General features: G+C 48.7%; 1 long non-coding RNA gene across 1 annotated transcript in view; it reads left to right on the forward strand.

Moving 5' to 3' along the window:
• Nucleotides 1-12909, forward strand: part of LOC110476876 (uncharacterized) — a 113270-nt gene that overhangs the window by 71610 nt on the left and 28751 nt on the right. The window contains exons 10-11 of the long non-coding RNA XR_013340781.1: nt 4007-4146; nt 6895-7156. This is a non-coding gene — a long non-coding RNA (uncharacterized LOC110476876). The remainder of the gene's footprint in view (nt 1-4006; nt 4147-6894; nt 7157-12909) is intronic.

Genomic DNA, 12909 nt, shown 5'->3' on the forward strand with positions numbered 1-12909 from the left:
TGCCTGAGCCATCAGGAACTCGGGGACTCTCCCAAGACTTGGAGTTAGCAGAAATCCTGCTTCTCTGCTTCTTGCATCAGCTTTGGGGTAAGGTGTGTCCTATAGCTCTGACATTAAGCTTTTCTGGCATGTGGAGCTTGCATAGAATGGAGGATGTGAGTTATTGCTTTCCAGGGAATACTCTGTGTTTTTTCCTTTTTATTATTTTTTTAAGTCAGAAGTCTCCATTACTTCGACAGAAAGGAAAGTGAGCAGGTTTGCATTGTCTCTGCCACATTTTCCCTCCCCACCTGCATGCAGGGAACAGGGATACCAACAAAGTTCCTACCCTGTAGCTGTGTGCTAAGCAGGGAAAAGCTGTCCCTGCTGCTCCCAGCTGGATGTGGCACTTGCAGAGGTAACAGGAAAGCAACCAAGGGAAAAGTTTTCCAATCTTCTGTTTGCAGATTGGAAAACCAAACATGTTCTTTGTAATCCTGAGCCCTTTTCTACTTTTTCCTAAAGTTCAGTGAGATATTTTGCAAGTGCTTGCAGTAAGTCACCCTGCTGCTCTGGGGTTTTGCCAGCAAAGCTTCAGCTGTGTGGGGAAGGAGTGGGCACTGGGCTCTGGGGCACAGCACAGCTCCAGGTCACATCCTGCTCCTCCCTGGGAGATGGGAGCACACAGGGACTGGTGGGTGAGAACAGCTGCACCATTCCCCGTGGGGAGAAATATTAATGCCATTTCAAATGAATTGTGTGCTTGAGATAAATTAGCTCATGCAAGCCTGTTGCCTCAGAACTTGTATAGCTTGTATTTAATAGGATTGACAAGGTGTTCAGGCTTCTCCAAAACAGGGAGAGATTTAAACACGTGAAGGAACAACAAGTTCTCGTCTTCTGTGGCAGTCTGGGTTTCTCTTATGTGCAATTAGAGACAGGCCCCAGAGTGACTGAGGGGCTGTGTGGCTCTGAGTCCACAGCTGAGACAAATTCACATGTGCTGTGCAATTCCTGAGCATGCTGAGTCCCTTGCTCTGGGCACAGCTGGGCAGAGGAGGCACAGAAAGCCCCTGGCCCACCTGGAATTTTGGGATGTGGTGCAGAGAGTGCAGCCTAGCCAGGGGCAAGGGGCTGGGGTGTGTACTCATCCCCAGGCTGGGGAGCCACAGCCAGAAAAGGCTGTGAGGAAAGACCAGAGCTCAGGAGAGAGCAGCTCAGGAGAGCAAACAGCCTCCCACAGCAGTCCCAGGTGTGAGGGGCTGGAGCACGGCTCCTGCAGCACGCCCAGGGTCCCTGGCAATGGGCAGCTGCCAGGAGGGCACACCCAGCCTGCACAGAACCCCCCTGAGGGCAGCACCTGCAGGTCCAGGTGAGGCCGAGGGTTGGGAGGGCTTTGCACCAGGACAAAGGCAGGCAGAGCCCTGAGGGTACAGGGCTGGCTGTGCCTTGGAGCTGCTCTGACCCTCGCAGAAATCTGGCTCATCTTGGGCAGTGATAATTGAAACACTCAAATTATTATTCTCTCTCCCCACTTCTTCTTCATATCCAATCTGCATTTCCCCCTCTATGCTCTAATTAAAAACCAAATGAGAGAGAGAGGAGGAGGAAACTAATAATGCCAGATACACATTTGGCTTAGAAAAAAGAAAAGCACACTCTAATGTGTTTGAGGACAATAAGGAGGAAATGATTCACGCTTAATAAACCTCTTTGCTGTTAATCTCTGTTAACCTAAGGATTCTGTTGCTTTATTGGAAAGTCTTCTCACTTTCTGTTGTGTCATTGAAAATAAAGAACTTCCATTATTGTTTTTTGCAGGGGTTATTTGTTGACCCTTCTGCCTCTGCAGCACTGGGGTGTTGTGGAAACTGGGCAGCTTGGCTGCTGTTATGGCAAGAATATTTTGTCACTGTTGTGAGCCTTCCCCTTGCTCCCTGCAGCCCTGGGAGCTCCCAGGGCACACAGCTGTGTCACGGGAGGTTGCTCACAGCTCCAGGCGTTGGCAGGAAAGGCTGTTGGGCTCACCTGCCTGCTAAGGTGAGATCTGCTGGCAGAGGGGATCCTGGGCAGGCTCCTGCCTCCGAGGGGCTGAGGATGAGTGTGTGCTGGGGGTTCTGGAAAGGACCCCGGAGCCAAACAGCCTCCTGCCGCCTGCCAGGAGTGGGAGTGCAGCGGATGGATGTGGCCAGCACGCTGCCTTCAGACCCTGTTCTTCCTGCACGATGCACAGGCTCCCACAGCCTGCTCATCCGTGGAGCAATGCCCAGAAATGGATGTTCTGCTGCTGAAATCGGAGAGGAGCAAGGGGCAGGATGGATATTGCCGAGAATCGCTCACGCTTAGCGATTTTCTGTCCAGCTGCATCATCTTTCACCCCCTCCCGTGTGCCGGGCCTCCAATACCCAAAGATTTGTCCCTTTCCTATGCGGCCGGTGGCAGGAAGCACTGTCCCTGGTTCTGTCCCTGGTTCTGTCCCTGTTGTCCCTGGTTCCGTCCCTGGTTCTGTCCCTTCTGTCCCTTCTGTCCCTGGTTCTGTCCCTGCTCTCCCTGTTTTTCTCAAGCTGCTGTGTTGGCAGAGGCTGGGTGACTCCTCCTGGGTGTGACCGGTGGCTCAGGGGCACAGGTGCCACCCTGTGACCTGCCCACCTCCTGAGGTGCTGCTCAGGGGGCTGACTCCAGGTGAGGGAAGGGAAGGTTTAAAGGCAGGAAATGAGGGGGGAGAGCAGCACCAGAGGTGGCAGGGCATGTGTAAGAAGAGAAAAATTATATTTTTGGGAAAATTTAGTGTCAGGACCAACATGTAGCACAGCAGCTGATGTGCCTTTGACTCCTGAAGCAATTCCCAGGAGATGTGCTCTCACTTAGTCTGGGTGAGGGCTCTTCCCCTCACTGCAACCTGCAGGTCTTCCCTGCTGACCCAGCTGGCCCCAAGTGGCAGAGCAAGCCAGCACCCCTGACTGAGATGTCCACAGGAGCCTCAACCCTTGATTTGATACCAAATCCTTCAAAGGAGATTTCCCTGTGGTTTTAATACACTGGGGCTTTTAACTCCAGCAGGAGTTTTGTCTTATTATTTCTGTATATCAAACCATGTTTCTGAAATATTTTCATTTTCTTTCTGAGGGAAAGCTATTTTAAAGTCAGAGCTGGATAAAAATTAAAGCATGAACATTGCCTGACTGGATTGTAAGTACTTTATAAGGTATTTAGAGTGAAACCAGTACAGCTGCACAACATCATTCACTGCTAATGCAATCAATACCTTCCTCTTGCAGTGTTGTTAGAGGCACATTTCTCTGGTTCTGGCCACTGATTTTTGAAATATTCTTTGCCGATTTCTCACTGTGTTTATTTGGCAATTATTTTAGTTATCTCAAAATCAGATTTTCAAATCAAGCAGTTTCCTCCCTCTGTGATTGCTATGAAAATTACACTTGGAAAATCAAAGCTTTCAGAGATCATTTTACTTTCATCTCTTGTTTTTGATGAGGTCCTAGCACATCAAAAATCCACACTCGGAGACGTCCGTCTCTGCTCAAACATTTAGAATAAGAGAGGCCTTCATGGTGCAGAGGAGTGCAGGCAGGATCCTCCTGGAATTTGGGGTGAGGACCCGAATTATGTCTGAGCTGGGGATGCTGGGCTGGGGCCTCTCCGGGCACCTCTGCTGGCACTGAGCACAGCCAGGGCTGCCAGGAGCTGGCACTGACACAGAGATCCTGCAGGAGCACGTTTTCCACAGGAGAAACCCCAAGTGGAGAGGATTCGGTGCTGGTCTGCCAGCAGCCAGAGGTCACCAACCCTCTAAAGGCTTTCTGGAGCTGGGGGCATTAAATAATTCAGCAGTCTTTCCATCCAACCTCATGTGCTAAAAACTTCTCCAGACCACCACCAGTAACTGAAATGATGAGAGGAACCCAGCCTGAGCACTAACACTGTGGCAAGAATTAATTAAAAAAATCGCATGAAGAAGCAGCCCCCCTGGCAGAAAATTACATTTAATTGTTTTTTTCCTACAATTTAGAATGCAAGAAGTGAGGAGATGCAAGAAGGCTCTCGCTGGAGGTTCAAAGAGCTGCTCATGTAAAGGATCAATAGATCCAGCACTGCATTTAGTGTCATACTAAATGCTGGACCAGGCAATTATTTCGATTCATCACGGTGGTAAGTGAAGCATCAAAGTGACAGAAAATTATTCTATTTTCTTGTTTCTTATGTAACCAAAATATTTCATCTTTAGAGGCAGTTATGTTATAGATTGCTATTCTGTTCCTGACAGGCATTGCAAATGGTTTGTTAATTCAGTGCTAGTTTTACCAGTCTCTGATCCAGGGGTATCTGTGCCATGGGGACCCTTCCAGTGGCACACGTGGCCTTTGGGACACCACTCTGGGGTATCAGGGTGCAAATGCTCTTCCTAGTATCACAGGGAAAACTCCTGTAGGCTCAAAAGAACCAGTTCTGCAGTTGGCTCCATCTTACCTTAACAACAAAAAGATGAAGGTCTAAATTTACTCATGGTAACGAATTAGATAACCAATGTATGATGTGTGCTCAGCCTCTGCTTCAAAGCTTTGCCAGCTCTCTGCTCACTGACAGCAACAGCCAGGCCCAAAGAGAGCCTGCAGTGGAGGCTCGTGCACTTTCTGCCCTGCTCTGGGAGTAAAAGCAGCAGCTGCTGGTGCCATCCTCACCATTCCAGGTGCCAGGAGCTTGGGAGCTGCACAGCTCCCCACGCCAGGGACTCGCCAGCCCTGCTCCTTCCGCCGAGACAAACTGAGGCAGGATCCTGGGACTAATGCTGGCCTGGGTGTGGCAGTGCTCTCTCTCTCTCTCTCAGGATTTTTCATGGAGGAACACAGAAGAGAAAGAGAAAACCATTTCTATTTCTGCTCCTTGTTTTTCCCATGGGGAATGTGTTTGGAGAATTGTTTACCTGGGGTGATTGCTTGGTTGGATTCTGGTGAGGATTTTTTGAGCCTGGTGGCCAATCCAACCCACCTGGGGCTGGGCTCTCAGAGAGGGATACGAGTTGTGAGGAGTTAGATTTGGTAGTTAGAAAAGTAGGTTTGTAGTTTTAGTATCTCCTTTAAATAGTATATTAATGTATTATAGTATAGTTATAATAAAGAAATCATTCAGCCTTCTGAAGTGGATCAGACACCATCATTCCTTCCCACCGGTTCTCCTGCATTTACAACACCTGAGTGGAGAGTGGCTTCACAAGCAAGGCCTGTTCCAGGAGCCTGCAGCCCCTTGCAGCCTCAGGAGGGGATGTGGAAGCCAACCAAGTGAGATGCTGAGGGAGCCCCACTGTGGGGTTCCAGGTACCTTGTGAAGAGCCCAAGGAATCCTGTTCTTTCCAGGGTCCTTGTGGTCTCAGATGCCTGCAGAAATGTGGCAGAACTGAGAGTGGTCTCAGATGCCTACAGAAATGTGGCAGAAGTGAGAGGGGACCAGCTCAGCTTCCGTGCGGGAAGGGCACAAAGAGCCCCTAAACCACAGCAGCCCTCGAGTCTCTCCTGGAGCCTTTCAAGGAAAGCTGCTGCTGCCAGGACAAAAGGAGACAAAGGTCCTTTGGAGCTGGGGATGTGATGCTGCCCAAGCTTTGCTCCTGTCAGTCTCTGTGCTTGTGGGAAGCCTGCTGGTGTCCCAGCTGTGTGTGTCCTGCAGGCTGCAGAGAAGTGCAGGCTGCAGAGAAGTTCTCCGCTGGGGTGGTTCACCGGGGCTGGAGCACTTTTCTCCTTGCAGATCCCCATCGGTCAGGGGGGTTTGAGCAGGCTGTGAAAACACTGAAGCTCTTCAGCTCCCTGTGGGTAATGGGGTGGATGGACAGGCTTGTCCTGACAGTCCTGGAGTGGGAAACTCTGACAAAGCCTCCGGTGCCGCCTGTTGCCGTCGTCCTGAGCTGCTGCTGGGGCCACACTGCTCGAAGGAATGAATTTATTAGCTCAAGAGTGTAAACACACTGTATTTGTATATTAGTTTCTTTTGAAGTCATTGAAATCCTGCTTAAAAACTCTGCAGAAAGTTCTTTGGGTAACTTAGACTCGTTTATGCCTTCTGGCTGACAAAAGCATCTTTTAAAGAGCTCCGAGTGTTTTGTTGCTGTGCAGTCAGAGGTGCCTGTGCAGGCTGTTTGGTGCCTGTTCTTGGCAATACTTCTGCCTGAAATCCTGGTGCAGTCTCAGGCTACAATGTCACCTCAAGTGAGGCTTCAAAAGACCAGCACCAGGACTGATCTGGAATCACTGGAAGTACCAGTGGAAAGCTCAGAATTTACATCAGATATAATGTATTATGAGTGAGATTTATAACAGGATTACAGAAAGCAGTTGTTAAAGCTACTGGCAGTAAACAGGGATTAAAATATTTATCTAGCTGTAAAAATATGAATAATGGAGTATTTCATGTAGTTATGTAAAGGAGCTGTGTACTTTATACTGACAAAGAATGCACTCCTAATATCACTAATATTTTACAATGCCCATGTATCAAAATCCTTCCATGCCTCTCACTTCCCTCCCAAATCCTTGTGTATCTAATCAGTGCATGATATGGGATTTCCTCCAGCTGCAGGCATGCTCACAGGGATAGTGAGCAGCTCTTTGCCTTCCTGCCTCCCTGGGAGGGTGTGTGATGGGCAGCTGGCATAACAGTGTCTGCATTTTTATATTGCTCTTCCAACAGCTGCACCTCTTCTAATTTAGCTCTGTGTGACCAGTGTTATTGTACGGAAGGTCAGGTCTTTCTTTGGGGAAGTGGTTGAGATTTTAGCTGCTCTGGCATGTAATCAGTAAAACAATGAGTGAATGTAAAGCAAACACTTCACTGCCTCCACAAAAATGTATTGCTGGCCACGAGCAGCACAAGAGGTTTCACTTTTTGCTTTGTCCATCACCTCCTTGCCAGGAACAGCTTGCAGGAAGATGCACATCTGCAGTGGTGATTCCAGGTGTGCTGTGACATTTCACCCTGGACAAGTTGCAAGTTCTCCAGTTGTAACTCTGCAAAGCTGTGCTTAATCTGCCTGGACTAATGAAACCACCTGGTGGGAAAACATCAGCTTCATCTGGAGATCTGTGAAAAGCTGAAGCACAGAGCCTGGGGCCAGGCTCTCCACAGCTTCCAGTTGCCACCAGGACTCCCAAGCATCCTGTTCTTGATCTTCCAGGTGAGAAAAATATTGTTCATTCCTTGGTTAGGCCTAAGGAAGGAAAGCTCATTGGTTTGCTGTTTCTGCTTTTGGTCTCCAGTCAGTTTAAACGTTTAAAATATTCAGCAAAGAGGATTAAGCAGCATAGCTGGCCTTGCTGAATTCCCAGGTAATCGGGCATGCTGCACACCGAGTGTCTCCCACAGCTGCTTGTTGCCTAAGCTGTCTCTGCTGGCAGGAATAAATTCAGCCCTGGGGTGCTCCAGGAGATGGGATTGATGATGGCTTTGGGTGGCCATTCCTTCCCCTCCTGGCTCAGACCACCCCAGTATTCTCTGAGCTTTGTTGCTTTCTTTCTCTGCAACAGATTGCTCTCACTACACTGCGTCAACACAAATTACTTAGTCAATTTTGGATTTGAACTCCATCTTTTATGCATCACTTGTGAGTCTTATGTGAGCTGTGTTTTTGATTTTTGGTATGTGCAATGATTCATCCCCTCCTGATGCTCTGTGGGGCTGAAGTTTGCTCTTCCTCTCGAACAGTGCATCCCCAAGTGGAGTTTGAGCCTTTGTGAGCCAGCACAGAGCTCATAAAAAATGATAATTTAAAGAATATAAGCAGTGGCAATCAAAGGAAGTAAATACAGTATTAAAATAAGGCAAATTTGTGTGGTATTGGAAAACTGTTTTAGCTCACTAGCTAAAAATTGTGTAGCAGGACTCATGGAAGGGGATCTGTGAGTGCAGCAAGGGACAGACAGAGCAGCTGCTAAAGGATCACCAAAGGGTAAATAAGCATGAAACATTCTTATTTAAAAAATTGGGCTGCTAAAATGGGAAGGAACTCTTTCTATTGCAAAAGCCTTTCTGCTTTTTCTTCCAAGTAGGGGGAAAAATATAGGGAGGAGAAATGTGTTTATTCCATAGTTGTTTGTGAGGAAAGGAGCAGCAATCTTGGAGAGCACGTCCCAGGATGAACCTCCTTTCTGTCTGACAGCCACCTGCACATGCTGCTCAGAAGAGAAGTTGGGATTTTTCCCTGCAGTTTGCTGAGCTGGGACCCCGTGGCACAGAGACCCCATAGGACAGTGACCCTCTGGGACAGGGACCCCGTGGGACAGTGATCCCAAAGGACAGGGACCCCGTGGGACAGGGACCCCATAGGACAGGGACGCCGTGGGACAGGGACCCCATGGGACAGTGACCCCATAGGACAGGGACCCCGTGGGACAGGGACCCCGTGGGACAGTGACCCCGTGGGACAGTGACCCCGTGGGACAGGGACTCCATAGGACAGGGACCTTGTGGGACAGGGACCCCGTGGGACAGGGACCCCGTGGGACAGGGACCCCATGGGACAGCAGGAGGCTGCCAGCTGCTCCTCTGGCTGTGCCTGGAGCTGCTCTCCAGCCCCAAGGAGCGTGCACGGGGCTGGGCTGAGCTCTGCTGTGCTTTGCACCTTGGAGTGGAGCAGCTCCTCTCCCCAGGGCTTCTTCACGAGCCCCTTCACCGTGGGCAGGGCTGTATGAGGAAAGCTCTGAATAGCTGGGGCTAGAGAGGGAAGGTTTGGGTGCTTTTTAAAATTAGTTTTGTTTTTAACTCGGGCAGACCTTTCAGTTCAGTGCTGGTCTCTCCCAGCCAGGCCATGCAGAATGTCAGACATCAGAGCAGTCCTTCAGAGCTCGTGCTCTGTCCCTCTTGGAGCAGACTGGAGCACTCTGTTTATTCTGGCAAGCTTTTCCACCCAGAGGGAACTGCTTGGGGCACTGTGGGGGCAGATCACCAAAAGCCATTTTTCCTGGAAAGCAGAGCAGAGCATCCCCCATATCCTCCCATCTGATTCTTAAGGGGGAGTAGTTCCCCCTAGTGTAAATTGCAGTGTGTATCTGACCATGCTCCAGAGATCCCCAGCCAGCATCCAGAGGGAAAGTAGGATCCTGGGTAGGAGGGAACTCCAGCAGCGATAGGGGAATTGCCAGGAGGGATGTGGATGTCACAGAGCAGGGACATCAGCCCTGTGAGAAGAGTGTTCCTTCATCTCCAGGCTGGGACGGAGCCAGCCCCTCTCCGTGCCCTGCCATGAGCCCCATGGAGCGAGACACGGATGTCAGAAATGTCACCTGCTGCCACCAGGCCCAGCAGCGACTCGCAGTCCTGCTTGGCAAGGACAGACTGTGCTCTGCTTCCAAGCACTACTCTTTTATCTTTTTTTTTTTAATATCTTCTAATTATGTTCTCTTTGGTATTGATCCTGTGCTCTTTTAGAAGCCAGACTCATGCTTTGCTCTAAGAAGCAGAAAGGAAAACATTTGGAGCCCGGGCTGCTCTGTGGTCCCCCAGCCATGTCTGCTGGGCTCGTTTGCTGGCTGACAGTTGGTTTGGGACTCCTGATTGCGTTTTTTAGGGATGTGATTTTACAGTGTGTCAGAATCTCATGTCTATCTCTTTTCCCTGCAAACCACTTGTGGACAGTTGGCCAAACAAAAGGTTTATGTTTAAAATTTATTTTTTTTTTAAGTGGTGAGATTCTGTTGCCAATTCTCCTGTCATTCTGTCCTATTTACTGCTTGGACTTGAAAAGCATAACGATTTTTGAAGGCTTTGTTTTTAAACTCTGCTCTTGCTTTTCCTTTGTGACTGCTTTGACAGACTCCTCTGATGTATATTTCAGTATAGGTTGATGTGAAGCTAATGAGAAGGCAGATGTTTATTTACAGAAATATGGGTTCCATTTGTAAAATTATTTCTTGGTAAGGAGAACATTGCTTTTCCAATTACCTTACATTCTAGAAGGGCTTTTTTATACATTTCTTTACAGCTTGGTCTTTAAATGGTATATTGCTACAGGCAAATAAAACTGCCAGTAAATCCAAACCCCACAACTTTAGCAATCATTCTAAAACACAGAAAGATTCAAATGTTATTTTAAGCCAAGAAACGGATGTACACATCATCCCTTTGTAGCTCCTGGCTGCTCCTGCTCTAGCTCTGCTGGGCTCATTGGGTCAGTCCCATGGAGAAATCTGCCCTTATGCTCCTGGACCCAGGCTCATGCAAAGAGCCAGTTGTGTTTTCCTGTTTGTGGAGCAGCAGAATCCCTTGAGGCTGTTTCCAGGGCTGAGCTCCTCTGTCCCACTGTATGGCTGCAAAGTGGGATCCTGCAAGACCCAACCACCTTCAGCCGCCAAGGACTGGTGACAGGATGTCAGAGCAAGATGACACTTTATCTCCAAATCTGCCCTTCTGCAGCTGTCCCGAGGCCCAGGATCCCTGTCGATAAAAGAAAAGGGGAAAAATAAGAATTCTTGGTAGCCAGTGTACCCTCTCAAAGAACTTACTGGCACAGCAGTTGGTGACACTTGGCTGTGTTCCTGTACAAGACTAAATGAAATATGTTATTTCAGTTTTTGATTCACTTTGAATGAGTTTTATGCAGTCCCATTACCTTGTCTTCAGGGAACTGGTACCCAAGATTTTGCTTACTTGTTTACTTCTAGATTCAATTTTATCAGGCTTAGTCCCTTCCATGCTTTTGAGGAAAACTCCTTTTCTCTCTCTTTTATATAACATGAAAAACTATTTCCTTCTTTTACTAATTGTACATCCCGAGTTGTACCGTGTGGCTTTGGTGGGAGAGGAGTATTTGTAGCGGATCAGAACTGGAAATCTGACTTAGAAATGTGTGTGAATGTGTGTGAATGAGGATCCAGAGCAAAGCACCTGCAGGGCTGCAGGAGTGGAGCTGCAGCTCAGCTGCTGGCGCTGCATTCCGGGCAGGAGAGCGTGCTGCTGAGGCTGCAGCGTGCCAAAGAGCCTGCAGCCTGGCAGGAGAGCAGGAGAGCAGGGCTTTCTGCTTTGTCCCAGGCAGTCCCTGTGTCTGGGTGCTCAGCACGCTGCTGGGCAGCCTCGGCACCGCCTGTCAGGGTGCTGGCAGTGGCAGCAGCCTGGGATTGCCAGGTGCCAGCAGGGCTGGCACAGGCACGGCAGCACTGCAGCCCAGGGCACTCGGGCCACTTGAGGGATCTCGGCACTAAAGTGACACTTGCTGGGACTGAAGCAAGCAAACCCTTCACAACAGGCTTCCTATAAAGCCTGCGAGTTGTCCTGCTGAAACAAAGGGAGGATTCGGGTGCTTACACAAAAGTACCTGTGGTCCTGAAGGCTTAAATACCAATCCAGTGTAAGAATTCATTCCTAGTCCCATTGTGGAATGTTACTTTATGTAATTATGTAATTATCTGTGCTCAGGGTTTCTTTACCCACATAATCAGTGGCATTGTAATGGCAATGCAGTAGGTGCTTGTACTTAAACCATCAAAGCCCCCTTTCCTGCTTGTGTAAAGAGAGCTTTGAGATAGGCAGTAGGTGTGGTATGTATTTATTTATTTATTCTCTTGGAATACTTGCCATATTTATGTTATTTCTAAGTGGATCCAGGTTTTGGACCATAACCCTGAGAGGGTGGATGAGCAGGTAACTGTGAGGTCACTGTGTGCCGTGGGAGATGCTGCACTGGGTCTGTCCCTTACAGCCTCTTCCACATTTTCAGCTCAGCAATGTTGTTGCTTTAGGCTGTCATAATTTGATTAAACCCTGATTTGTCTGGAAAGGTGAGTCACCTGTAATCAGCACGTTAAATGAAAGACCTGTGCGATTTCCTACTGCAAAATAATCTCAAATTCAATAAAGGTTTAATTCCACATTTACAAGCCCTGCTGCTTTCAGCTCTCTAATCACTGTTTCCTGTCAAGCACGAAAGTCTTTTCATTTCCTGGAGTATGAACACAAACAACGGTGTGAGAGCTGCAGGCTGAGGGCTGAGCTGCTCTGTGTAGGACACTGCACATTCAGAGACCATCTCACTTCAGCAGGAAACCTAGGATTTTCATGTTTCCAGGACATTTTATGGAATAACACTGCTGGCAAGCATCTTATCAATCTGCTGATGTCCAGAAAGATTTGACCAGACAGTAGATGAAGTAAGTCAGCATCCACCAAGTTTCCAAACTCTGGTGGTCTGTGTTTAGTGGTTCCAGGAGGATTTAGCTTCTGGACAATCCTAGCCCTTAGGAAGCCCTGGGGAATGTGCTGCCATATCAAATCACGTGTTTCCCTCGTCTCTGCGAGGTTTGTCCCCAGGAGAAGCCTTGTTGTGAAGTCGGGGACATCGTGGAGCAAGAAGAGCTCTTGACCAGCTCACCCTTTTGTGTCTCATGTCTCTAGTGTCCCAGGGAACAAATGGGAACTGTGAACTTTGTGGTGCTTTCCTGTGGGGGCAGAAGCTGGTGCTGGCCAAGGGGGTCTCCTGGTGACTCAACAAAAAGTAAAAAGACCAGCAAGGTCACTTCACAAGCAGATTCCCTCAAGGGTGACTTTGATATACACCTCTGAAGTTTTAGAAGAACATCAGCCAGACAGTGAATTAGCTTTGGGACAGAAAGGGTTTGGTGTGTTCTTTTTGGGGAAAAGGCTGAAACAGTGACTGAAGTGCTGGCTGTGCAGGGGCAGGGGTCCCTCAAGTCTGATTTACACCTGTCAGAGGCAGGGCTCAGGCACTGCAAGCTGTGCAGGAAAGGGAAGAGATGCCTCTGTGGAGGTGTGCGCTCTCCCTTTGTTGTGTAACTCAGCACTGTCACGTTTGAGGAGCTTTTTGTGGGGAGGGAAGCTGGGAAAGAGATTGGACTGTCAGCTGGAGGATCAATGCTGCTTGTATGTACTGCCTAACATGCAGCACTATTGCCTCCAGAAATATTCCTAGAGATAGAAAGT

The sequence above is a fragment of the Lonchura striata genome, chromosome 14 (genome assembly GCF_046129695.1).
Source record: "Lonchura striata isolate bLonStr1 chromosome 14, bLonStr1.mat, whole genome shotgun sequence".
Classification (NCBI taxonomy): Eukaryota; Metazoa; Chordata; class Aves; order Passeriformes; family Estrildidae; genus Lonchura; species Lonchura striata.